The sequence below is a fragment of the Triticum dicoccoides genome, chromosome 7B, assembly GCF_002162155.2.
Source record: "Triticum dicoccoides isolate Atlit2015 ecotype Zavitan chromosome 7B, WEW_v2.0, whole genome shotgun sequence".
NCBI lineage: Eukaryota > Viridiplantae > Streptophyta > Magnoliopsida > Poales > Poaceae > Triticum > Triticum dicoccoides.
In genome coordinates, this window is record NC_041393.1 from 114,797,829 (window position 1) to 114,823,594 (window position 25,766).

Genomic DNA, 25,766 nt, shown 5'->3' on the forward strand with positions numbered 1-25,766 from the left:
CCTGGGTTACCTCAGTAGCTCCCACACCGTTTGCCTTAAAGAACAGCAGGCTGTCATCTGCAAATAGGAGATGGTTTACATGCGGCGCTGAGGGTGCCACTTGTAGACCTTCAAGGTTGGATGACTCACTTCTGGATTTGAGGAGGCACGAAAGGCCCTCTGCTGCCAATAAGAACAAGTATGGGGATATTGGGTCTCCCTGTCTGATACCACGTGAAGGTTGAAATTCCTGTAACCTCTTACCATTGAACATGAGTGAGAATTTCACAGTAGTTACCAAGTTCATCACTATATTAACCCACCTTTCAGTGAAGCCCAGCTTGGTCATGATAGCCTGAAGGTACGGCCATTCCACTCTGTCATAGGCTTTCATCATATCTAGCTTCAGAGCACACGCTTGGTGTTTCTTTGCTTTATTTCTTTTCATGAAATGAAGACATTCATAAGCAGTGATGATGTTGTCAGTGATGAAGCGGCCAGGGACAAATGTTGACTGTTCTTCTGATATGATGTCAGGCAAAACTAGCTTCAAACGATTAGAGATCACCTTCGATGCAATCTTGTACAAGACATTACAAAGGCTGATGGGGCGAAACTGTGACAAAAGTGTGGGGTTTTTTTACCTTGGGGATCAAAACCAGCATAGTTTCATCGATGCACTCCGCCGATTCATTGCCTTCAACAATGCTCAGGACAACTTTGGTTACATCTTCACCACAAATTTCCCAGTGACGCTGAAAGAAGTGTGCTGGAAATCCATCTGGCCTCGGTGCCTTGAGTGGGAACATTTGGAACAAGGCTTGCTTCACCTCGCCCTGGCTATACGGAGCATTTAGCATAGCATTCATCTCCGGAGTTACACGAGTTGGAACTGTATCAAGCACTTGGTGCATGTTGTTTACTCCTTCCGAGGTATACAAATGCTGAAAAAAGTCATTTGTTAGCCCCTCCATCTCCAATAAGTCGCTCGTGGTCTGTCCATCCGGGCGCTGCAGCTCCTTGATTTGATTCTTCCTCCTACGATGACTAGCACGTAGGTGGAAAAAATAAGTATTCTTATCCACATGTGCTAACCATTCCAGCCTGGCCCTTTGTCACCACAACAGCTCTTCTCTATGGAATAATTCAACTAGCTGATCCACAATTTTTGTCTCAACGTGAGATGGTCCAGTTTGATTCGGCGCAGCTTGAAGCACCTGGAGGCTCTTTTTTAATTCGCCTATCTACTGTCGCACGTTCCCAAAGTGCTGGCGATCCCAGCGCATTAACTCGCACGACAGCGACTGGAGTTTTCCTCGTACCAATCCCAGTGAATCTCCTGGATTCGCCCGCCACCCTGCTGCCACAACTTCAGTCAACTGCAGATCCCGTTCCCAGCAGATTTCATATTTAGAAGCCCGTGGGGCCCGGCTGCATGCATGCGGTTCACGTAGGTGTAGAAGCAAGGGAATATGATCCGATGTAGCTGCTAACTGGTGCTCAAGCTTTGCTTCCGGGAAGGCCGGATGCCACACCGGGCTTGCCACACACCTGTCCAGACAGACCTTGGTATGAGTACCACCGGCCACCCGCTTTTCAAAGGTCCACCACTGCCCATTGTACCCAATGTCAGAAAGCCCACACGTGTCAAGGGCATCGCGAAAACCGTCCATCTGCGCCTGGCTCCTGTTGCCACCCCCATCGTGCTCATGGCCGTGAAGAACTTCATTAAAGTCTCCAATGACATCCCATGGAATATCATTTGCACCAACTATGCCTCGGAGCGTATCCCATGTCCTGTACCTCTCGCTAACTTGAGCTTCCCCATAGACAAAGGTAAAGCGTGTCCGACAATCAGCTAGCTCATCAGTAGCAACATCTATATGATACTTGGAGTAACCCACAACCTCAAGCTTTATTTCATCATTCCAGAAAATACCAAGGCCTCCACTCCTTCCAGAGTTGTTTAAAGCAAAACTCTTATTAAAACTTAAAGTACCAGAAAGATTCTCAACTCTACTTCCCTCTATCTGAGTTTCAAGGATGCATAATACAAAGGGGGCAAATTGCCTCGTGATATCACGAAGCTCTCGAACCGTCGCGGGATTGCTAGCCCCGCGACAGTTCCACACAAGTAGACTCATTGCACTAGGCGCGACCCCCCAGGGAGGCCCGCCAAACCCGCATCAATGTTTTTGCCAATGGCTGAAGTCTTTATGGTGGATGAATCAGTGGTGGGTGGACTTGGCTTGGTCCTCTTCGGATCCTGCTTCGATGAGGGACTTTCAGGAGCTGTTGAAGGTGGTAGCAGCAGAGCCTTGTTTGCTTGAGAGTTGGGCGGTGGCAGCGGGGCAGGAGGGATGATTGCACCCCTTTTCCTATTATTTCCAGCTTCTGTCATCGTTGTGTCGTACTCTGTAGCACCCTTGTTTTCTTCCTCGAAGGGATTATGTGGCATGTTTGAACCAGTTCGTCAGCCACCCCTTCCAGCGCGGCCTCTACCACGGCCACCCCTTGATCCGCCTTCTCCTGGACCGTTGCCTGGGCCTCTGAACCATGTCGCTTTAAGATCTTTCAAAACCAGCGCCTTGGGAGCGTGAACTCCATCACCACACTCCTTGAACTGATGACCCAAATACCCACAGACAGCACACCAATCGGGAAGTCTCTCATACTTCACCCTGAAGATCACCCGCTCCATGCCTTCCTTCATCTTGACAACTAGAGAAACAACGTTCTTTAGCGGCTTGGTAACATCAATTCTCACTCGGACTCATGCAAAGTTCCCTTCAAAGTCCTGTGATTTTGGTTCAGCATAGATGAATTCACCAACTGTCGCAGATAGTGCCTTGACCTTTGGGAAGAAACCATCTGGGAGGTCATGGATCTGTATCCATATATCTATCTTATTCAGCTCGATGGAAGATGGTTTGGTGAAGCCATCATAGTTAGCAAGCACCACCGCTTTGCCCTTGAAGGTCCATGGCCCTTCATCCATCACCCTCTCCCAATCTCCTAAGCACGAGAATTGCATTGAGTACAGATTTTCCTCAAGCGGCCTGATTTTCACTTCCTGTGCTAGATCCCATGCCACCCTCATATTCCTGAAGAACCAATATTGGCTGTAGGGTTTGTCAGTATGAACCCTAGCGATCGCCATCCACCGAGTTGCATCGGTCTGCAGTTCACAATCCTCCACGATGACATCCTGGAGCTCATCTTCCTTCAGTCCTAGTTCCTGCATCACAGCCTCCAGATCGGAGGTGGCCGAGCCTGAAAGTGCAACTATCCCTAGGTGGTTTTGGTAATTCATAACAACATATAGCTCATTGAGCTAATGCTATTCCAAGACTATTATTTTAGGAAAGCTCAATGAATGGCATGTCATGGATGATGAAAGTGGATCCCTCAAAATATCAAGGACAAAGGATTGGCTCAAGCTCAAAATCTCAAGACTCTACATTTTACATTTTAGTGATCCAAGATCACATTAAGTCTATAGGAAAAGCCAATACTATCAAGGAGGGATGAGGTGTTGCTTAATGAGCCTCTTGCTTCATGTGCTTAGTGATATGCTCCAAAACCCTCCACTACTTTCTCACATCCACATATGACCTAAACCTAAAGTCAAACTCGGCCCTACCGATTCTTTCTATCCGGCGCCACCGAGTTCAAATGTCATAGCCACTGCCACAAACCCTAGGCAAATCGGTCTCATCGATAGGGATCTCGGTCTCACCGAGATGGGATTGTAATCTCTCTGTTTCCCTTCGTAACGTTTTGGTCTAACCGAAGTGAGCGATCGGTCCCACCGAGATTGCAATGTAAACTCTCTGTTTCCCTTTCGTAACTTTTCGGTCTCACTGAAAGAGCGAATCGGTCCCACCGAGTTTACTTGACCAACTCTCTGGTTAGCTAATTACCAGATTCGGTCTCACCGAATTTGTGTAATCGGTCTCACCGAGATTACGTTATGCCCTAACCCTAACCATATCGGTCCTACCGAGTTGCATGTCAATCCCACCGAAAATCCTAACAGTCACTAGGTTTACTAAATCGGTCTGACCGAGTCTGTTGAATCGGTCCCACCGAGTTTGGTAAATTGTGTGTAACGGTTAGATTTTGTGTGGAGGCTATATATACCCCTCCACCTCCTCTTCATTCATGGAGAGAGCCATCAGAACAAACCTACACTTCCAACTTACCAGTTCTGAGAGAGAACCACCTACTCATGTGTTGAGGCCAATATATTCCATTCCTGCCATATGAATCTTGATCTCTAGCCTTCCCCAAGTTGCTTTCCACTCAAATCTTCTTTCCACTAGATCCAAATCCTATGAGAAAGACTTGAGTGTTGGGGAGACTATCATTTGAAGCACAAGAGCAAGGAGTTCATCATCAACACACCATTTGTTACTTCTTGAAGAGTGGTGTCTCCTAGATTGGCTAGGTGTCACTTGGGAGCCTCCGACAAGATTATGGAGTTGAACCAAGGAGTTTGTAAGGGCAAGGAGATCACCTACTTCGTGAAGATCTACTGCTAGTGAGGCAAGTCCTTCGTGGGCGACGGCCATGGTGGGATAGACAAGGTTGCTTCTTCATGGACCCTTCGTGGGTGGAGCCCTCCATGGACTCGCGCAACCATTACCCTTTGTGGGTTGAAGTCTCCATCAACGTGGATGTACGATAGCACCACCTATCGGAACCATGACAAAAACATCCGAGTCTCCAATTGCGTTTGAATTCTCCAAACCCTTCCCTTTACTTTCTTGCAAGTTGCATGCTTTAATTTCCACTGCCTATATACTCTTTGCATGCTTGCTTGAATTGTGTGATGATTGCTTGACTTGTCCAAAGATTGCTAAAATCTGCCAAAGCCTAAAATTGGGAAAAGGTTAAGTTTTTAATTGGTCAAGTAGTCTAATCACCCCCCTCTAGACATACTTCAAGGTCCTATAAGTGGTATCGGAGCCAGGTTTCCATTTGCTTTGATTTCCATAGCTTTTGGTGGTCATAGCCTTGGTTTCACAACCTATGAGAGTATGGCGTCTAGCGAGGGAAATTATCACCGTAGAGGTCCTTACTTTGATGGCACTAATTTTGCTAGTTGGAAGCATAAGATGAAAATGCATATTCTCGGACATAACCCCGTCATTTGGGATATTGTTTGTATTGGCTTGCAAGGTGAATTCTTTGATGGGAGAGAACCGAACCGTGAAGCTAGCGCGGATGAATTGAAGATGCTGCAATACAACGCTCAAGCTTGTGATATCCTCTTCAATGGTTTATGCCCTGAAGAATTCAACAAAATTAGTCGTCTTGAGAATGCAAAGGAAATTTGGGATACTTTGATTGATATGCATGAAGGTACCGACTCCGTCAAGGAATCCAAGTTGGATGTGCTCCAAAGTCAGCTTGACAAGTTCAAAATGAAGGATGGTGAAGGTGTCGCTGAAATGTACTCTAGGCTTGCTCTTATCACAAATGAGATTGCCGGCTTAGGAAGTGAAGAGATGACCGACAGATTCACCATCAAGAAGATCCTAAGAGCATTGGATGGAAAATATGATACCGTGTGCACATTGATTCAAATGATGCCCAATTACAAGAATCTCAAGCCAACGGAAGTCATTGGTAGAATTGTTGCTCATGAGATGTCACTCAAGGATAAGGAGGAACTTCACAACAAGTCAAGTGGTACTTACAAAGCCTCATGTGAATCCCCCACATCATCAAGTGAGAAACAAACCTTCAATGAAGAATTGAGCTTAATGGTGAAGAACTTCAACAAATTCTACAAGAGTATAAGCAAAGAAAGAAGCTCTAAGTCGAGGTCCTACAATGACAAAAGATCTTCTAGTCGAGAGCGCAATTGCTACAATTGTGGGAGACCCGGACACTATTCCAATGAGTGTACGACACCCTACAAAAGAAGAGAAGATTCTCCTAAGAGAAGAAGTAGAAGAGAAGAATCACCACCAAGAGAGAGAAGGAGTAGAGAAGATCGTTATGAACGAAGAACATCCCGGAGAAGCAAGGATTCGGGAAGGAAGGACAAGTCATCAAAGAGCTACACAAAATGAAGACATCAAGCTCATGTTGGTGAATGGGTATCCGGTTCCGACTCTGAACATCACTCCGAGAGAAGCTATCACTCCGACTCCGAACACACTCAAGATGAAGGTGTTACCGGTCTAGCACTTGTGTCGACCAACTCCTACGACATATTTGACTCACCAAATGAAGGAATTGGAAGATGCTTCATGGCCAAAGGTCCTAAGGTAAGACATCCCGAGTATGTTGATTTTAATAGTGATGAAGATGACTTGCTAGGTGATGATGATTTACTTATTAACAACTCTAGTGATGAATACTATGATGAAACGTCAATTAATCATGCTAATAAAGATAAAACGAATGACAATGATAAGGAGAAGATTGAGCTTCTAACTAAAGAACTAAACACTCTTAAGTTAGCTCATGAAACTATCTTCAAAGATCATCGAGAACTTTTAAGGGCTCATGAGAAGTTACGCTTTGAAAAGCTCAATCTTGAGCAAGAGAATGAGTTCCTAAAAGCAATCAATGATGATCTCCGTAAGAAAAGTTCTTACATTGCCAAGCGTTTACTCTTATCTACTTACATGCCTCAAGTCAAGTCTAGTAACAAGAACAAGAAGGATTCTTCCTCTAGTAGTAACAATAATAATGACAAATCCAATATTGTTGCTTCTAGTAGTTCTCTTGATTCCACTAATGATTCTCTTAGCCAAGTTACACTTGAGCAAGAAAATAGCTTATTGAAGGGAATTATAGAGAAAGGTGTATACAAGAGCCTTGTCGGGAGTAAGCAATTTGAGGAAATCGTACGCAAGCAAGGAAGGCACCGGAAGAATCAAGGTGTTGGTTTTGAACGAAAGTTCAATGCCAATGGAGTTGAGTGGGAAGAAGATCAATACCCCAAGGCGAAGTTTGTTCCTCAACAAGAGAAGTATGATCCTACTTCCTTCAAGGGAACACAAGCACAAGATGATCTTCCACCACAAGACCACAAGAACAAAGGCAAGGACAAGCTTCAAGAGGAGATTGATGCATTTGAAGAAGCACCTAAGGCCTTGGTCAAGTGGGTTCCCAAGACTACGTCAAGTTCTACTTCATCAAGCACAACTACTACACCAAGGATTCCCATCAAGATGATGTGGATCCCGAAGAAGAAGAACTAGAGAGTTCTTGAGGGTGACTCCGCCAACATCTTTCACTCATATCATTATGGCAAGGACAAGTGCAACCATCTTCCATATCTTGCACTAGTTCAAGGAGTCACAAACCCTCATGTTGGTAAGGCAAGGGACAAGGTAACCTAATGTTTTCATGGACATCATTTTGTGTGTGCATCACTCTATGTCTATGGATATTCTTGTTTGTTCCTTGTGGGACTAACCCATGTAGGTATGTTGAAAGTGCAACTCACTCCAAAGGATTGCTCCAAAAGATCTACATTAACATTGAGCATCCACATCTTCAACACCTACATGAAGTCATCATCGACAAAACCCAAGGTTAGTTTATCCCTCTAAGGGGGGATCTCACATCTAGGGGGAGCTTAACTCTAAGAATTGAGTCAAAGCAACTCTAATGATGTGAACACATAAATGCTTTATGTAAAAGTGGTAACCCCACTTGAGCTTAAACGATGAGTATGACCTATGATCAAATGTTCTCATTTGACTCCTAAGTCAATATACTCATATATAGATGACCTAGTCATCGCCAATTGTTTGATAGATGCTAGAATTGGTTGTGCATGCTTTGTCGCATATTTCATTTGTCATTTTATTGTGTGAGCATGTCGGAAGCATATTTTACTCATTCGAGGACATCCACTTGTTGTTTTGATTGATTGGCTTCTTTTTCTTTGGCCAAGTGGATGGACAAGAATGCCTAAGAACCTTCTCTAGCTATCTATGCTTTTCTCATCTCAAACTCTATTCATGCTACATCACAAAATTTGATCAAGTCAGATTCGAACCACTATGTGAGAGGAGCACTCGGAGTCCCTGATTCGTCATAGACTTAAACTTCCAAAACTTCTTTGTGATTCTCGGTCTGACCGATTCCTCCATTTCGGTCCTACCGAGATCACTAAGTCGATCTAGGTTTTCAATCTCGGTGCAACCGATTTGAAATTTTCAGTCACACCGAGTTGCTGTAACTGTATACAGTTATGCATCTCGGTGCCACCGAGTTGTTCCACTCGGTCACACCGACAGTGTCGGGCTATATATTCACACGGGCAAATTTTTGGAAAACTTTCTCCGAAACTCCTCGCCCGCGCATAGCTCGCTCTGCCTACTAGGTCTACGGATCGTCGACTTCGTCGCCAGCCGCCCCCTGTCGCTGGTCTCTGCCGCTGTCAACGGAATTCACCCCCGCCATTGCCGCCGTAGCGAGTTCACCGCCGAACTAGGGTATGGACTCGATCATAATGCTATCCTCGTCTGATTCCTAGCACATTGTGTTCATTATAATTGTTGCCACGATTGAAACACTCCTATCCAGACAATACAATCCTTAGAATAGATGCGATTTGAAAATTTAGGGTTAGGTTTCCGCCGAAACCATCTCGGACCCACCGAGTTGAAGAACTCGGTCCCACCGATTTGGCTAACGCCATTGCACTAGTAAGTCTCGGTCTGACCGAGAATTACAAATCGGTGTGACCGATTTTAGAACTTTGTGAAACCCTAGCAGTCTCGGTGCCACCGAACTGTGACTCGGTCTGACCGAGTTCACTAGTTTAGGTTCCAAAACTGCTTCGGTATCACCAAGTTTGAGAATCGGTAGATCCGAAATGCTTTCTGTGGAAAACTAAAACTAAGTTTTTTTAATCATTCTTTTGCAAAAATCTCTGCATTTTGTGATGCTCATCCACTCTACCTCATCTATAACTATTCACAGGGTCAGCTGTCAGTGATTTGCAGCATGTCAGACCAAAGTGATAGTCAGAACAAGTCAGAAGAGCAGATTCACATAAGTGAGGGCACTAGTCCCTCCAGTTCCTCAGATGAAGGCAGCAGAAGTACTCCTAGCAATTTGCCCAAAGCAGCCACAAGAGCAAGAGGGAAGAGAACCTCAGACTCAGAGGATGAGGACTATGTGGCAGCTGAAGATGAGGCTAATTCCAAGAAGGTAGTGCTCAAAAAGGAGTATGGCTCAGCAAAGACCACAAAGCCTGGACTTAACAGGAAGGTTCCTGCCAAGAGGACACCAATGCTGAAGGTCAGAGGATCAACACAAGAACCTGAAAAGCCTGATCCCAAAGAGCCAGCTGCAGAAGGAAATAAAAGGAAGGAAAGGGTCAAAAAGACCATGGCCAGAGTTGTTGGTCAACCTTCCATGATGGAAGAAGAAGAAGAGGTTGCTGAACCAGCACCCAAGGCACAAAAGCTAATGGGTGATGCTATAAAGTCAGGGGCTGTAACATCAAAGCCCAAAGAAGCACCCAAAGTTGCCCCAAGCCCAGTATTGCACCAAAGAGGAATACCAGGAGTATACCAGCAGCTGAGAAGAACAAGGCCCCAATGCCTGATGTTGCTACTGAGGAAGACGAAGACAATCAGATCTTAAGGAAGCTCAAACCCAAGATTCCAGACCACAATGATGCTCATCCTGTGGCTGAGAACATGAAGATCAGGAGAGACTCAAGGTTGAGGCTATGGAGAATGTCAGATCCATATGCCACCAGGAGAAGGACTGCTGTTGATTACAGGTTCCATACAAAGGAACAGCAAGACTTCTATGAGACAATCTTGTTGGACAAGAAGCCCATAGTGTGTGATATGAGGTGGGTTGACTGGACCTACATGGAAGAAAATGAGGAACACTATCCTAGAGTGCAAGACAGTTTCATTGCATGTGGAATTGCAGATTTTTTTGGGCAGAAGCTCACCAACTGGAATGATGAACTCATTATGCAATTCTACTCCACAGCACATTTCTATCCAGATGGGAGGATAGTTTGGATGTCTAAAGGTACAAGGTACTAGTCAACCATAGAGGAATGGGCAAATCTGATCAATGCCTCAAAGGAGAGTGAAGATGACTTGGATATCTATGCCAAGAAGAAAATGGATCATAACTCAATGTCACAGATGTACAAGGAGATCCCTGATGATGCACTTGAGACTTTCAAGTTTGGATCAGTTCATTTTCTTTTGTCAGGGCTGCCAACGATCAACTGGATCCTAAGGCACACTCTGTTGCCCAAATCAGGTGACCACAACATGATCAGAGGGCATGCAATTAACTTGCTTCACATTTTTGATGTGCCCCAGAAATTCAAGGTCATGAGCCTCATAGTTGAAACTATCAAGAGGACTTCAGTAGACCAAAAGAGGAGTTGTGGATATGCCCCACAGATTCAGGAGTTGATTAACTTAAAGATGGGCACAGGAAAATATCTGTTGGATAAAGAACACTTTGCTCTCTATCCAGACTTTGAGGACAATCAAGTTGTAATGAATGAGAATGAACCATCATTAGTACAAGCTCAAGAGAAGAAGGAGAAGGCAAGGAAAGAGAAGGTTTCCAAGATGCCAACTCAAGAGGAGGCATCTGAGTACTTTTTGAAGAACAAGCAGGAGCAGCTTGGTTACTTGATAGCATCAACTCTGCGGATTGAGAAGGGGTTGGCCACCCTAACTCAAAACCAGGAGAGCCTGGAAAGAATCATGGAACGAAAATTCTATGATCTAGATGTCAAAGTAACTGAGATTCAGTCAGTTGTGGAGCAACTTCAGGATGACATGCAGGAGAGGAAGGGCAAGACAACCACTGATGCATTTGCCAGAGTGCCTAGAGCTTAGAGGTCAGCTGCAGTGCCTGTGACAGACACTAGAGCCACATCATCTGCACCAGCTACAGCTCCTACAGCTCCAATGCAACCAGCTCCAGCACCAACTCCTCCAGCTCCATCCACATCAACTGAAGTCTTCGTCCAAGGAGCCATCTCTACACCACCACCTGAAGATCAAGCCTGAGAGACGATATAGTCCTATGCATTTTCTAGGAACTTTTTAGTAACTTGTTGCCAAAGGGGGAGAAAAATGTATAGATCATAGGCTTCGAGAGAGAGAGTGTGTTGCTTTTGTTCTCTCTTGCTTTGGTGGTTAAACTTTATTTGCTTTTGATTGCTTGAGATACTATGCAATTACCTGTGAGACATTGATTATCATGTGTTTGATCATAAGCTACACTTATGCCTGTTTGATGATATTATCCTACCTATCCTTATATGATCATTCACTTTGCTTGGTGATGAGTGCATGTATTCAATCTTTATTATTTTGAGCGCTCCACCAAGATGTATGTGACATGGAAGAGTAACCCATGAGCCTAATTCCTTGTGCATTTGCAGTCCAAAGCAAATCTTGAACTATGCACAAATTTAGGGTGAGCTCTTGCTTATCACATACTTCTCAAAGCGACGATGTTTTTCAATCTTAGTATCATCTGTCGAAGCTTTGATCTATATGTTGTCATCAATTACCAAAAAGGTGGAGATTGAAAGTGCAACTATCCCTAGGTGGTTTTGGTAATTCATAACAACATATAGCTCATTGAGCTAATGCTATTCCAAAACTATTATTTTAGGAAAGCTCAATGAATGGCATGGCATGGATGATGAAAGTGGATCCCTCAAAATATCAAGGACAAATGATTGGCTCAAGCTCAAAAGCTCAAGACTCTACATTTTACATTTTAATGATCCAAGATCACATTGAGTCTATAGGAAAAGCCAATACTATCAAGGAGGGATGAGGTGTTGCTTAATGAGCCTCTTGCTTCATGTGCTTAGTGATATGCTCCAAAACCCTCCACTACTTTCTCACATCCACATATGACCTAAACCTAAAGTCAAACTCGGCCCTACCGATTCTTTCTATCCGGCGCCACCGAGTTCAAATGTCATAGCCACTGCCACAAACCCTAGGCAAATCGGTCTCATCGATAGGGATCTCGGTCTCACCGAGATGGGATTGTAATCTCTCTGTTTCCCTTCGTAACGTTTCGGTCTAACCGAAGTGAGCAATCGGTCCCACCGGGATTGCAATGTAAACTCTCTATTTCCCTTTCGTAACTTTTGGGTCTCACCGAAAGAGCGAATCGGTCCCACCGAGTTTACCTGACCAACTCTCTGGTTAGCTAATTACCAGATTCAGTCTCACCGAGTTTGTGTAATCGGTCTCACCGAGATTACGTTATGCCCTAACCCTAACCATATCGGACCTACCGAGTTGCATGTCAGTCCCACCAAAAATCCTAATAGTCACTAGGTTTACTAAATCGGTCCAATCGAGTCTGTTGTATCGGTCCCACCGAGTTTGGTAAATTGTGTGTAATGGTTAGATTTTGTGTGGAGGCTATATATACCCCTCCACCTCCTCTTCATTTGTGGAGAGAGCCATCAGAACAAACCTACACTTCCAACTTACCAGTTCTGAGAGAGAACCACCTACTCATGTGTTGAGGCCAAGATATTCCATTCCTACCATATGAATCTTGATCTCTAGCCTTCCCCAAGTTGCTTTCCACTCAAATCTTCTTTCCACCAGATCCAAATCCTATGAGAAAGAGTTGAGTGTTGGGGAGACTATCATTTGAAGCACAAGAGCAAGGAGTTCATCATCAACACACCATTTTTTACTTCTTGGAGAGTGGTGTCTCCTAGATTGGCTAGGTGTCACTTGGGAGCCTCCGACAAGATTGTGGAGTTGAACCAAGGAGTTTGTAAGGGCAAGGAGATCGCCTACTTCGTGAAGATCTACCACTAGTGAGGCAAGTCCTTCATGGGCGACGGCCATGGTGGGATAGACAAGGTTGCTTCTTCGTGGACCCTTCGTGGGTGGAGCCCTTCGTGGACTCGCGCAACCGTTACCCTTCGTGGGTTGAAGTCTCCATCAACGTGGATGTACGATAGCACCACCTATCGGAACCACGACAAAAACATCTGAGTCTCCAATTGCGTTTGAATTCTCCAAACCCTCCCCTTTACTTTCTTGCAAGTTGCATGCTTTAATTTCTGCTGCCTATATACTCTTTGCATGCTTGCTTGAATTGTGTGATGATTGCTTGACTTGTCCAAAGATTGCTAAAATCTGCCAAAGCCTAAAATTGGGAAAAGGTTAAGTTTTTAATTGGTCAAGTAGTCTAATCACCCCCCCTCTAGACATACTTCAAGGTCCTACAGAGCTCAAACTCGACGTCTTTGTATTCCAGACTTCTATTGCATTCCCTGGCTAGTAAGGTGGGCTCTTGCAGTTCGTCCAATCAGTGAAAAACGAGTGGGTTTCAGTGCAGTTTTGGCCCTTAAGTCTTGTGAAAGCAGAACATCTAAAGGAGATCAAAATTTTTACTTTTCCCTCTCCCTAGGGTTACTTTTCCTCTCGAGGGCGCTAGCACCAACATGGAGAAACTTTCGTCCCTACCTCTCACTTGCCGTCGGAAATTGCCCGGGCTGACGAAGGGGCGATCTGAGGATCGCTACCTGACCTTGGTTGGTACGCGGGGAGGACGGAGGAGCCGATTAGGGTTTCTACACTCGGACACCAATCTTTTTTCGAGCTAGGGTTGCAATGGAAACGGGCGCTTCGGGCTCAGGCTCAGGCTCGGGTGAGGTCGAGGCAATGACGAAGGCATTGGGGGTCTTTGAGGGGAGCTCCTATTCGGCGCGTTCGACGCCAGGGAAGCGAACCGGGGCCTACTGGCAGCGCCAAGTGGGCCGGCCCACAGACGGAGCGAGCAGTAAACGGTTGCGTGAAAAAAGAAAGTGAAAATGTGGTAGAACCACGACTCGAACTCACGCAGCTAGGCAGCAGGATTTTTCAGCTAACGACTACACCATCGGATGACTAGCGATTCAAATCAAATGCGAACTCTATAAGAACCATAAGAGCCGCGCCATTTATTGCACAAAATAATACAGTTTAATCTATAACTTGGATTTTCAAATTTCTTAAATATTGTATGTTTTACTTTATAGCTTGAACGAAAGTTCATTGAATTTGAAAATAAGTTGATCAAATTTGAAAAAAGTTCATGGATTTTGAAAAGAGTTCATCTTGTTTTTGAAAAAAAGTTCATCGCATTTGAAAAAAGGTTCACAACCTTGAAAAAAAGTTCACAAATTTGAGAAAAAGTTCATCGGATTTGAGAAAAGTTCATTGAATTTGGAAAAAGTTCATTGATTTTGAAAAGAGTTCATCCCGTTTTAAAAAAAAGTTCATTGCATTTGAAAAAAGGTTCACAAATTTGAAAAAAAGTTCATCGTATTTGAAAAAAGTTCATTGAATTTGAAAAATAGGTTCCCGAATTAAAAAAACGCACACTGAATAAAGCAAAGAAAGATGAGAAAAAAGAAAAAAGAAAAAGAATAAAAAAAGAAACCCAACTGAAGAACGAGTAAAAAGTAAAGAAAGAACTAACAAGTCATTTCGGGTGGATGCCCTGGTGGCTACTGCCATGCAGTTGGGACGAAGAGGTCGCGGGTTCGACTCCCCATCTCCTCACACTTTTTGTGTTTGAAACCCAGGAAAAACGAAATGGGCCGACTCAATTATAAGCTCCTGCAGGCGCCAGTTGGCGAACAGGCGCATAAGCGCCAAATAGGATTTGCCGTCTTTGAGGAGGATCTAGATGATTTCGTGGTAGAGGAAGAAGAGACAATTTCGGCAGAGTCAGTTCGTTAGATGGCCATAGCCCGTTGTTGGATTATGAAAGTGTGTTATATCGACTAGAGGGGGTGAATAGGCGATTTTTATGAAATCTTCACTGAGGAATTTGCTGGTGAGGAAATTCCTAAATGAAGAACTACTTGCAGCGGAATAAGTACTCAAAAGTAAACATAGCAGAACACACGCATAGTCATCATGATGAAATGAGGACAAGCAAAGAGTACAGAAAGCGTAACACAGGAATCACAAGATGAAGACAGACAGACTGAGGAAATTGAGAAAGTCTTCAGTCTAAAGTCTTCAAACAGATATGAACGATCACACAACAACAGAGATGAGGAAATGAAAGAGTTGAAGAAATAGAACCAGTAAGCTCGGTGAAGACAATGATTTGGTAGAACAGTTCCAACTGATGTCTCAGTTGTACATCTAGTTGGAGCGGTTGAGTATTTAAACTCGAGGATACCCAGTCCCGGACACACAGTCATCACCGTATTCTCCTTGAGCTAAGGTCACACAGACCTCGCCCAATCACTCGTGGTAAGTCTTCAGGTGACTTCCGTACCTTCACAAACTCGGTCACTCGACGATCCACAATTCCTCTTGGATGCTCTAGACCTTGATGCCTAACCGTCTGGAAGAAGCACAGTCTTCAAAGGAAACAAGCATCAGATCCATGCAGGATCAATCTCTTCAGTGATGCTCAATCACTTTGGGGTTTGTAGGTTTGGGTTTGGGATTTCCTCACTTGATGATTTTCACTCAAAGTTCTCGGAGGATGGGTTGCTCTCAAATGATAAGTGTCAGTTTCTCTCGAAGCAGCCAACCAACTAGTGGTTGTAGGAGGCGGCTATTTACAGCCTAGGGAGCAGCCCGACATGATAAGACATAAATGCCCTTCAATGATATGACCGTTAGGTGGGTAGATATTTTGGGACAGCTGGCGCATAGCACAACAACGGTCGGAATATTTGACTCTCAAATACCTCAGGGCTATAATGTTCCTCACTTTGTAGGCAATTCGCACTGGCGAATTCCTAACTCCTCAGTCAGAACAAATTTCTCAGAGACCAGAAGAACTTCGTCTCTGTCACTGAAGAATATGACTGAACTGTGTGAGATTTCCAATGGCTTCACTCGAAAGGATTGGTAGGTGTAGGATTTTGAGTTGAGCATCACTTGGAAATTTTTCCTTAGTATTTCCTCGACCCCCTTTAACAGTACGGTGTTTCCTATGACTCAATGAAAGAGAAAATGAAACTATGAAATACAGAGTCTTCACGCTTCATGTTCCTCGAATGATTGCCAAGTCTTCAAGGTCACACCAATTTCTTCACTTTCAAAGTCTTCAGAAAGTCTTCAGATATCCAAAGTCTTCAGTTGAAGAACTTCATTTTTAGGGGTCGACTTCCTCTGTAAATATCAAACTTGTCATAGAGTTATAGACCTGTGTACACTCACAAATGCATCAGTCTCTTAACCTATAAGTCTTCAATACACCAAAATCACTAAGGGGCACTAGATGCACTTACAATCTCCCCCTTTTTTGTGATTGATGACAATATAGGTTAAGTTTTCAACGGGGATGATCATATGAAGAGTAAATACTGATATTGAGGAATTTGATTGCAAGATATAGAAGAACTCCCCCTGAAGATGTGCATAGTGAAGAATTTGCTTTTGAAGCAATGCACACTTGAAGAGTATAATCATGGAGATCTCCCCATATATCTTGTAGTTCATACACGCATTTGACATATAACATGAAGAATTTGAAATGCATGATGAAATATGGTGACTGATGTAATTCAGCATGCGTGCATTAACATTAATGAGGAATAAGCATGCAGAAGAATCACAGCTAAAGTATCAGACCACCATAGAGTTTAAGATACAACTCGATCCAGTAAAGTCATCAGAAGAACGAGAGTTGTAACTTAGCAAAAAAACGCCCATATAGAGTAGACCCGCTTGAAGACTAACTCAAATTTCTCCCCCTTTGTCATCGAATGACCAAAAGGGTAGAAAATGAGGACTAACGCTCCTACGGAATATCATGAAGATGGAGGAGCGCCAGCGTTGGTGGGGTCTTGAGTCGATGAAGGGTCTGCAGTAGTGTCGTCCAAGTCTTCGAACTCGTCCATTTTGTGGGATGAGGAATATGAACTTGAGACCAATGGAGGAACCTTGACCTTCTTGAGCTTCTTCGGCGGAGGAGTAGACCAGTCAAAGTCTTCTTTGAAGCCCGTTTGCTTCAGATCTTCTTCACCATACAGATGTGACAGAATAGCCCAGGTGCGATCAAACACTTCATGGAGGTAGTAATGGTTTTTCTTCACTGCATTATGTGTAGAGGTCATGTTGTGAAGAATAGAGCCAAACTGACGCTTAACCCATTTGTGGTTCCGATCGACCTTCTGGTGAAGACTTAGAAGCAGCTCACGGTCAGTCATCACACGAAGAGCGGTAGCTTGAGGACTTGACTTTGGAGCATTTGCGGCAGAATCATGTGTGGCAGAGTCATCATTGGTGGAGTAAGATGCAGCTTTGTGGAACTGACCATCCAATGGATGAGTGCCTTCATCGATAATAGCAGGTGCCTTGCCCTTTCCTACAGGTGAGGAATATGTCCGTTTGAGGACTTCAATTGGGGGCAAGAAGCTGCCATGGTTAAGATTGTCAGCCTTGTAGTTGAGTGAAGACCTTGATCTGAGGAATCTCATGATCCATGGAGCATATGGCTTCAGCCCAAACGGTGAAAGTGCAACATTCGCTAGAGTCCTCATGAAGAAATAATGGTAATTGTTAGGGATGCCATGCATGATGTTGAAGAGCATATTCTTCATCATCCCCACAATTTCTTCATCAAAGGAGTCATGACCTTTGATTAGACTGATAGTCTTCGTCAGAATGCGATAAATGGTCCTTGGCACATACAGCAAATCCTTCACGAGGAAATTAGTCCTTTGGGCTTGTCCAGGCTTCAGCGGCTTCATGAGCACTTGCATATAGTGGTCAGTGAGTTCAGGCTCATCATACAAACACCGAGCACCTTCTGGTGGAGGATTGATTGGCAAGGCACGAAGCAATTTAGAGGCTGGTGCCTTGTAATGAGTGTTTTCGGTCATCCAGTCCAACACCCAGGAGTTGATGTTATGTGCTTCACTAGTGATATGCAGCGTCGCATAGAATTGAAGAATTAGCTCTTCATTCCAGTCAACTATGTCAGTGCAGAAATTAAGCAGACCTGCATCATGAAGCAAACTGAGGACCGGCGTGAAGCAAGGCATGGATTCCATGTCCACGTGAGGAATGTGCTCGTGGTCGAAGACTTTGTCCTTGTCGAAGAGAACTAAGGAATAGAAGTTGGCCTGGCTGGCAGTCCAGAAGTGCTTCCTTCTAAGACGAGCATTGTCATAAGGATTGAATTCAGTGAAGAATACACGCTCGCCGAAGAAATCATCAGCCTTGAATTTTGGCTTGTTGGAGAAGGGATCCTTTGGCTTGGGTTGAGGAGTGTCCGTGATCTATAGTACCACCTCAGGAATCGCAATCTCAGGTTCCTCATGCTGAGGAATTTCAGGTTCTTCCGCATCTACAGCCTGGGTCATCAATTCTTCATTCACATTTTCTTTAGCACCAGTGGCTGGAATTTCTTCATGGACAGATGGGGTTGCACGAGGTTCATCAGATCCCATATGCACTTCAGTAGCAGCTGGGGACTGAGGAACAGCTTGGAGAGGAGTGAACAACGGACAATTGGGGTGCTGACTTTCCCAAAAGTCATCATTCAGTATGGGTGTGGTACAGCCGATGTCCACATCCTCATCTTCCATTTCTTCAACACCTGCCTCTTCAGCAGTGAACTGAGGCATATGTGAGGAGACGATTGGGGTTGAAGGGATTCTATCCACTTTAATTTCTTCATCCAACTGCTTTGTCGAAGCAGCAGAAGGAGTTTCTTCATCGGATTCCCCGGGAATCTCATAATCTTCACCAAATGGAACTAGGTCCTTTGATGGCATGAAGGAGACAGGAACGACATCAATAGGATTTTCAGTTAAACTTGTCAAAGGCTTCATTTTCTTCGGAGCTGAAGAATCTGATGAATCTGATGCCTTCCTCTTTTTCATTGTTGCACGCTCTGCAACCTTGGTCTTCTTCACATCTAATGCAGATGGAAGGATTGGAGATGGTGTTGGCACAGGAGGTGCAGAGGACTTTGGTTCATTTTCTTCAGGCGCAACTGTTTCAGTTGCCCTGACTTCTTCATTTTCTTCAGGTGCACCACTAGTGGATGCCCTGGCAATTTCTTCAGCGGCTGGAGTGGAGTCATCAGCCCTGTTACTCTCATTTTCTTCAGCAGCCTGACTGTCATCAGCGGTGCTGGCATGTTCTTCAGTAGGCTGAGCAGAGGTTGCAGCCTGAGGAATTTCAACGTGCACCGGAGCAGCGGCAGTTGAAGAGAAAGTCTTTGTCAAATTGATGAACCGAACCTTTGCTCCCTTCCACTCAGCATAGTACCGATTGAAATCATCACTCAGTTGCTTGATTTCAGCTTGTAAAGCAACGAGTTGTTCAGGGGTAAGAGTGAGGACATTGTCCTTGAGGTAGTGTTGTTTCTTGTACTGCGCTTTCTTCAGTTGTCTGCCTTGTTCGTATTTCCACTTCTCTTCCTCAATGAAGTGAGTCAAAACATGACTTTGACCAGGAGTGAGGTTCATCTCCGGCAGAGGCGTGTTAGGGTCCTTTTGCCATAAGTCAATGAAATCGAGGATCGACTTGGGATCCAGAAGTAGTGGCACATTGCTGCCTTTGGCTCTAGCGGCCCTGCCTTGCCTATCTCTGATGATTTCGGCAAGTTCTTCATCATCAGCCTCATCGTCATCAGAGGGGATTTGGAAGGCAACCTGCTTCTTGTGAGGACTTGGTCGAAGGCCTCATCCAACAGTGGCATTTTTCTTCAGCAGAGATGGACCGGCTGAGGAACTTGGTGCAGCAGTGGAGCTAGCAGATGCTCCTGAGGCAATAGAGATGCCAGTTGTCCTTTGTCACGTGGCGAGATGCACAGGTGCCGAAGATTTGGTCGGAGCAGCTGAAGACTTTGTCGGAGGAACTGAGGACTTTGGAGGAGGAGGAGCAGACTGAGGAATTTGCCGTGAGGGCTTTGAAGATACTGGCCTTGAGGGCATTGAAGGAGAAGCACTTGACTTGTGGGCAGGCTTCTTTGGCATTGCCTTCCTGGGCTTAATACTAGAGGCCTCAGCAACGGTAGCAGTAGCAGAATCTTCATTGAATTTCCTCACTGCTTCCTTTGCTTGTTTAGTCAGTTTGGCCTGGCGCCTTGCCCATTCATCAGCATAGTCCTCACCACGCTTGAGGCTGGTGGGATCCGCTAGTTGGCTAGGTCTCAATGGAGTTCTTGAGCATGGAGGGTTGAGCGCGAATTTCTTCATGTACTTGGGAGTAACATACCTGTACTCCCTCCATTCTCGTGCCCATCTCCTCTCAATCTGTTGTATGCACACCTTGCGTTGATTCTTGTCCTCCTTGCCAAACTTGGCCTCATCAGGAGTGCAGTATCCAGCATAAATGTCCTCAGGGATTTCAAATGTTGTATTGACCTCAGGCCTCTTTCCTCCCTTCTGGGGCTTCTTACCATCACCCATTTTCTTCAGCTGAGGAATATGAGCAACAGAAGTTTCTGAAGAGGTATGCAACTTTTCTTCGAGGAACGCTGCAAATGAGTTAAGTTGATGAGAACCTAGTGATTCAGCAGCGGACATGTGTACCTGTGAACGGAGTATAGTTGCGAGGAATTTGGAGAGGTCATATGCGTTCTTAGAAGATTTTTTTAAAAAAAGAATAGGTTGAGGAATTTGAACGATGAGTCTTGAAGAATTTCACTAAGCGTTCTTTATCTTAGGTTCCAGAGTTGTACAGATTTGAAAATCCACACAACTAAGGAATCTTGAAGAAAATCATTGCTTAGAGAAAAGAATCAAGAACAGATAACATGTGAGGTGTTTAGTGAGTGAAGATTTGAAGAATAAACACCTTTAAAGATTTTCAAGAAAATGCATGAATCAAAGTGGGCAATAAAAGTAACTTTTAATTACCCGAAGTGAAGAACACGACGAATTGGGAAGTGTTGAAGTGAAGTTCATCCATTCAGATCTTCCACGCCCTAACTCGGCAGAGGAAGACGGCTACGACGGCGGCGGAGTGAAGAAATCCGCAACCGACGCGAGTACGACGACGACGAGGTCGAGGCAGTGAAGCTCTTCCTCACCGGCGACTATGAAGTAGCGGCGGCACTAGGGTTTGGGAAGCTCGAGCAGGAGCGAGATCGAGCGGAGTAAAAGTGAAGTGAGGAAGAGGCAGGGGTATTTATAGCGGCAGTGAAAAACTGTGCGCCCGAAGATTTCAGACGAACGTGTCCGTGACCCTTCTCATTCACGTGACATGTGTCGCCCACGTACTGTGAGGTGGCGATCTTGTAGGATCGTGGATGAATAGATAAGTATATTATCGTGGAATGCGAAACGGTTTGAGCGGCAAAGCCGAAAATTTAGATAAGATCATTTTAAATTTCCGTTCGCAATTTTTTCAGCTGTCAAGGACACGGTGAAGATTTTGAACGAGTTTCAAATTAGAACGCATATGAAGAATTTGTGAATAGATTAGATTGAGTTTAGCATAGAGGGGGAAGGGTCCGATCACATTCACTTAGCGGAAAGAGTCAACTTGAAGAATTAGCAATAAGTGAATGCTGTAGAGGACATAAAACACACACACACACACACACACACACACACACACACACACACACACACATATATATATATATATATATATATATATATATATATATATATATATATATTCAAATGAAGACAAATGACGGAAATAGTGAATACATTGCAAGTTGAAGATTTTGTAAAACTGAGGAAAAACTCAAATTTTAAGATTTTCAACCTTTTGTGGTGGCGTAACCCACCATATAAGAAAGTTAACTTCAGACACTGCATACAATTATCGTAGGGTTCTGAGAGTCAAATTCTTCGTTAATTTCTTCACACTTAGAGGGTTAGTCTTCATTAATTGAAGAAAAACGTTACTTTGTGTGTTGCGCATCTAAGTCATCAAGTCAGCATAAGTGTTAGGATGAGTGTCCATTTCAGAGAACATTCGAAGATTCTTGAATATTTAGCTCACACCACAACTTGCTAAATCTCTTCTCATCCAAGGGCTTAGTGAAGATATCGGCCAACTGATCTTCAATATTTGCATAGTCGATGGAGATATCGCCCTTCAACACATGGTCACGAAGAAAATGATGACGAATCTGGATGTGCTTTGTCTTCGAGTGCTGAACTGGGTTATGAGCAATCTTAATAGCGCTCTAATTGTCGCGGTAGAGAGGCACATTCTTCACGTTGATGCCATAGTCCTTGAGTGTTTGCTTCATCCATAGTAATTGAGCACAGCACGATCCAGCAGCAATGTACTCAGCTTCTGTAGTGGAGAGTGATACGCAGTTATGTTTCTTCGAGGACCAACAGACCAAAGATCGTCCGAGGAAATGGCATGTGCCTGACGTTGACTTGCGGTCCACGCGATCGCCAGCATAGTCAGAGTCTGAATATCCAATGAGATCAAATGAAGAGCCCTTGGGATACCATAATCCAAGTGTTGGTGTGTGAGCTAGATATCGAAGAATATGCTTCAGAGCCTTATGGTGTGATTCCTTCGGTGTAGCTTGAAATCGGGCACACATACAAACACTAGGCATAATATTTGGCCTAGATGCACATAGGTACAATAAAGACCCAATCATGGAGCGGTATACCTTTTGATCGAAGTCTTGACCATTTTCATCAGTGCATAGATGGCCATTAGTGGGCATTGGAATTTTGACCCCTTTGCAGTCTTGCACGCCGAATTTCCTCAATACCTCTTTGAGGTATTTCTCCTGAGATATGAATATGCCATTTCGCTGTTGACGAATTTGAAGACCTAAAAAGAATTTCAATTCTCCCATCATAGACATTTGATATTATTCACTCATCATATAGGCAAATTCATCACTATAACGTTGGTTAGTACAGCCAAAGATAATATCATCAACATATATTTGGCACACAAACAATTCCTCATCATAAGATTTTGTGAAAAGAGTTGGGTCAAGTGAACCGGGTTTGAAGCCTTTATTCATGAGGAATTCCTTCAAAGTATCATACCATGCCCGAGGGGCTTGCTTGAGGCCATACAGGGCCTTCTTGAGTCTGAAGACTTTGTCGGGATTCTTTGGATCTTGAAAACCTGGGGGTTGAGCAACATATACTTCTTCCTCAAGCTTACCATTGAGGAATGCACTTTTCACATCCATTTGTTGTAAGATGATATCATGATGGTTAGCATAAGCAAGTAATATGCGAATAGCCTCAAGTCTTGGAACAAGTGCAAAAGTTTCATCGAAATCAATTCCCTCAACCTGTGTGTAGCCCTGAGATACAAGCCGTGCCTTATTCCTCACAACAAGGCCATTTTCATCTTGCTTGTTGCGGTAGATCCATTTTGTGCCAATGATGTTGTGCTTGCGAGGATCTGGACGTTTAACCAGTTCCCAGACGTTGTTGAGCTCGAAGTGATGTAATTCTTCTTGCATAGCCTGAATCCACTCAGGCTCCAGAAATGCTTCATCTACTTTAGTGGGCTCTGAGATAGAGACAAAAGCAAAATGCCCACAAAAGTTAGATAAATGTGAAGATTTTGAGCGTGTGAGAGGACCTGGTGCTTCAATGTCATCAATGATCTTCTCAATTTGCACTTCGTTAGCAATGCGAGGACGAGTGGGTTTTCTTCGAGGAATTTGATCAGCATTCCCTTCAGGAGCATTTTCTTCAGCACCATTTTCTTCAGGTGCGCCAGCCCGGTGATCATCACGATCAGGAATGAATTCTTCAGCAGATTCTTCGGTAGGAATGACATCCTCAGTAGCCTTGAGTTTTATAGAATCCTCAGGTGTTGGTTCATCTATCACAGAAGGTAGGTGCTATCTTTGCGAGCCATTAGTTTCATCGAACCGGACATCTACAGTTTCAACAACTTTGTGAAGAACGTTGTTGAAGACTCTGTAGGTGTGCGAGTCCTTTCCATAACCAAGCATAAAACCTTCATGTGCTTTCGGTGAGAATTTGGAAGTGTGATGAGGATCTCTAATCCAACATTTAGCACCGAAGACTTTGAAATAACTCACATTGGGCTTTTTGTCAGTGAGGAGTTCATACGCAGTTTTCTTGAAGAATTTGTGAAGATATACCCTGTTGATGATGTGGCACGCAGTATCAATTGCCTCAATCCAGAAGTGACGAGGCGTCTTGTATTCATCAAGCATAGTGCGAGCCATTTCAGCAAGGGTTCTGTTCTTGCACTCCACGACGCCATTCTGCTGAGGAGTGTAAGGAGCAGATAACTCATGAGTAATACCAAGTTCATCAAGATAGCCATCTAGACCGGAATTCTTGAACTCGGTCCCATTGTCAGTTCTGATGTGCTTGATCTTCACACCAAAGTTGGTTGAAGCCCTCGTGGAAAATCGCTTGAAGACTTCCTACACTTCATGTTTGTAAGTGACAATGTGCGCCCATGTGTAATGAGAATAATCATCAACAATAACAAATCCATATTGAGATGCATCATTCAGAATTGCAGAATAATGATTAGGACCAAAGAGATCCATGTGAAGCAATTCAAATGGTCGAGTGGTGGCCATGACAGTCTTCGCTGGATGCTTGGCCTTTGTCATCTTTCCAGCTTCACAAGCTCCGCATAAGTGATCCTTAAGGAATTTGACATTCTCGATGCCAATGACGTGCTTATTCTTCGCAAGCGTGTCCAAATTCCTCATGCCAGCATGACCAAGTCATTGATGCCATAGCCAGCCTTCCGAAGCTTTTGCAAGTAAGCACACGGCTGGTTGTGGTCCTGTAGAGAAATCAACAATATACAAATCTCCTCTCCAAAAGCCTTCGAAGACTTTGGAACGGTCAGCTTCCATGATCACAACACAACGATATATTCCAAAGACAACAACCATATCAAGATCACAAAGCATTTTGACAGACATAAGGTTATATCCTAAGGACTCGACAAGCATGACTTTGTCCATGTGTCGATCCTTTGAGATCGGAACCTTACCTAGACCCAATACCTGACTTTTGCCTTTGTCAGCGAAGATGATATGCTTTAGATGTGACGGTGATAAAGGAGCATCCATCAATAGATTCTTGTCACCAGTCATGTGATTCGTACATCCACTATCGAGGACCCACTCGTTTGCTTTGGGCTGATCATCCTGCAGATGAATTAGTGCAACTTACGAACTCATATACTTCATCAGTGAAGAATATGACATCAATACCATCAGATCAATTCCATCAAGCAATAGCATGGATAAATCAGTATGAGGACGTGAGAAATGAAAAATTCATTTCTTCATGATTAGCCTGCGTCCTTTCAGGCACATTCAGGTCTCCAGCAAATTCTTCAGACGTTTTGAGCACGTTGGAGACCTGACCCTATATAAGAGATTAGTTCTTTTTCTTCACCACCCACATCTGAAGGGGTGGCAAAGAATTCATCACTCTGCGAGCACCATATGAGAAAGGTGGCATAGAAGCCAGTCCACTTTGTTTCACATAAGAGGGGTCAGGGTAAGCATATGAATAAGCAGAGAAATTCTTCGAGGACTTATGAACATAATGATTTGAAGAATAACGCTCATATTCATAGCCTTTAGCTCTACCCTGCGAAACAGAGGGGTTAGCACGATGATGATCATATGAGGATTTTGATCCTTTTGAGGAATTTGATCCATATGAAGAATTAGGTCCATATGAAGAATTTGATCTGGGGTTCCTATTCTTCACAGGTGGTGTCATGAGGACATTTACCTGAAGACTTTCAAGACAACTTTTGGGAACCCAGATTTTCTTCATAGGGGAACCGTTCCTGCAGTTAGTGCCAACATATCTAGCAAATACTTCACCA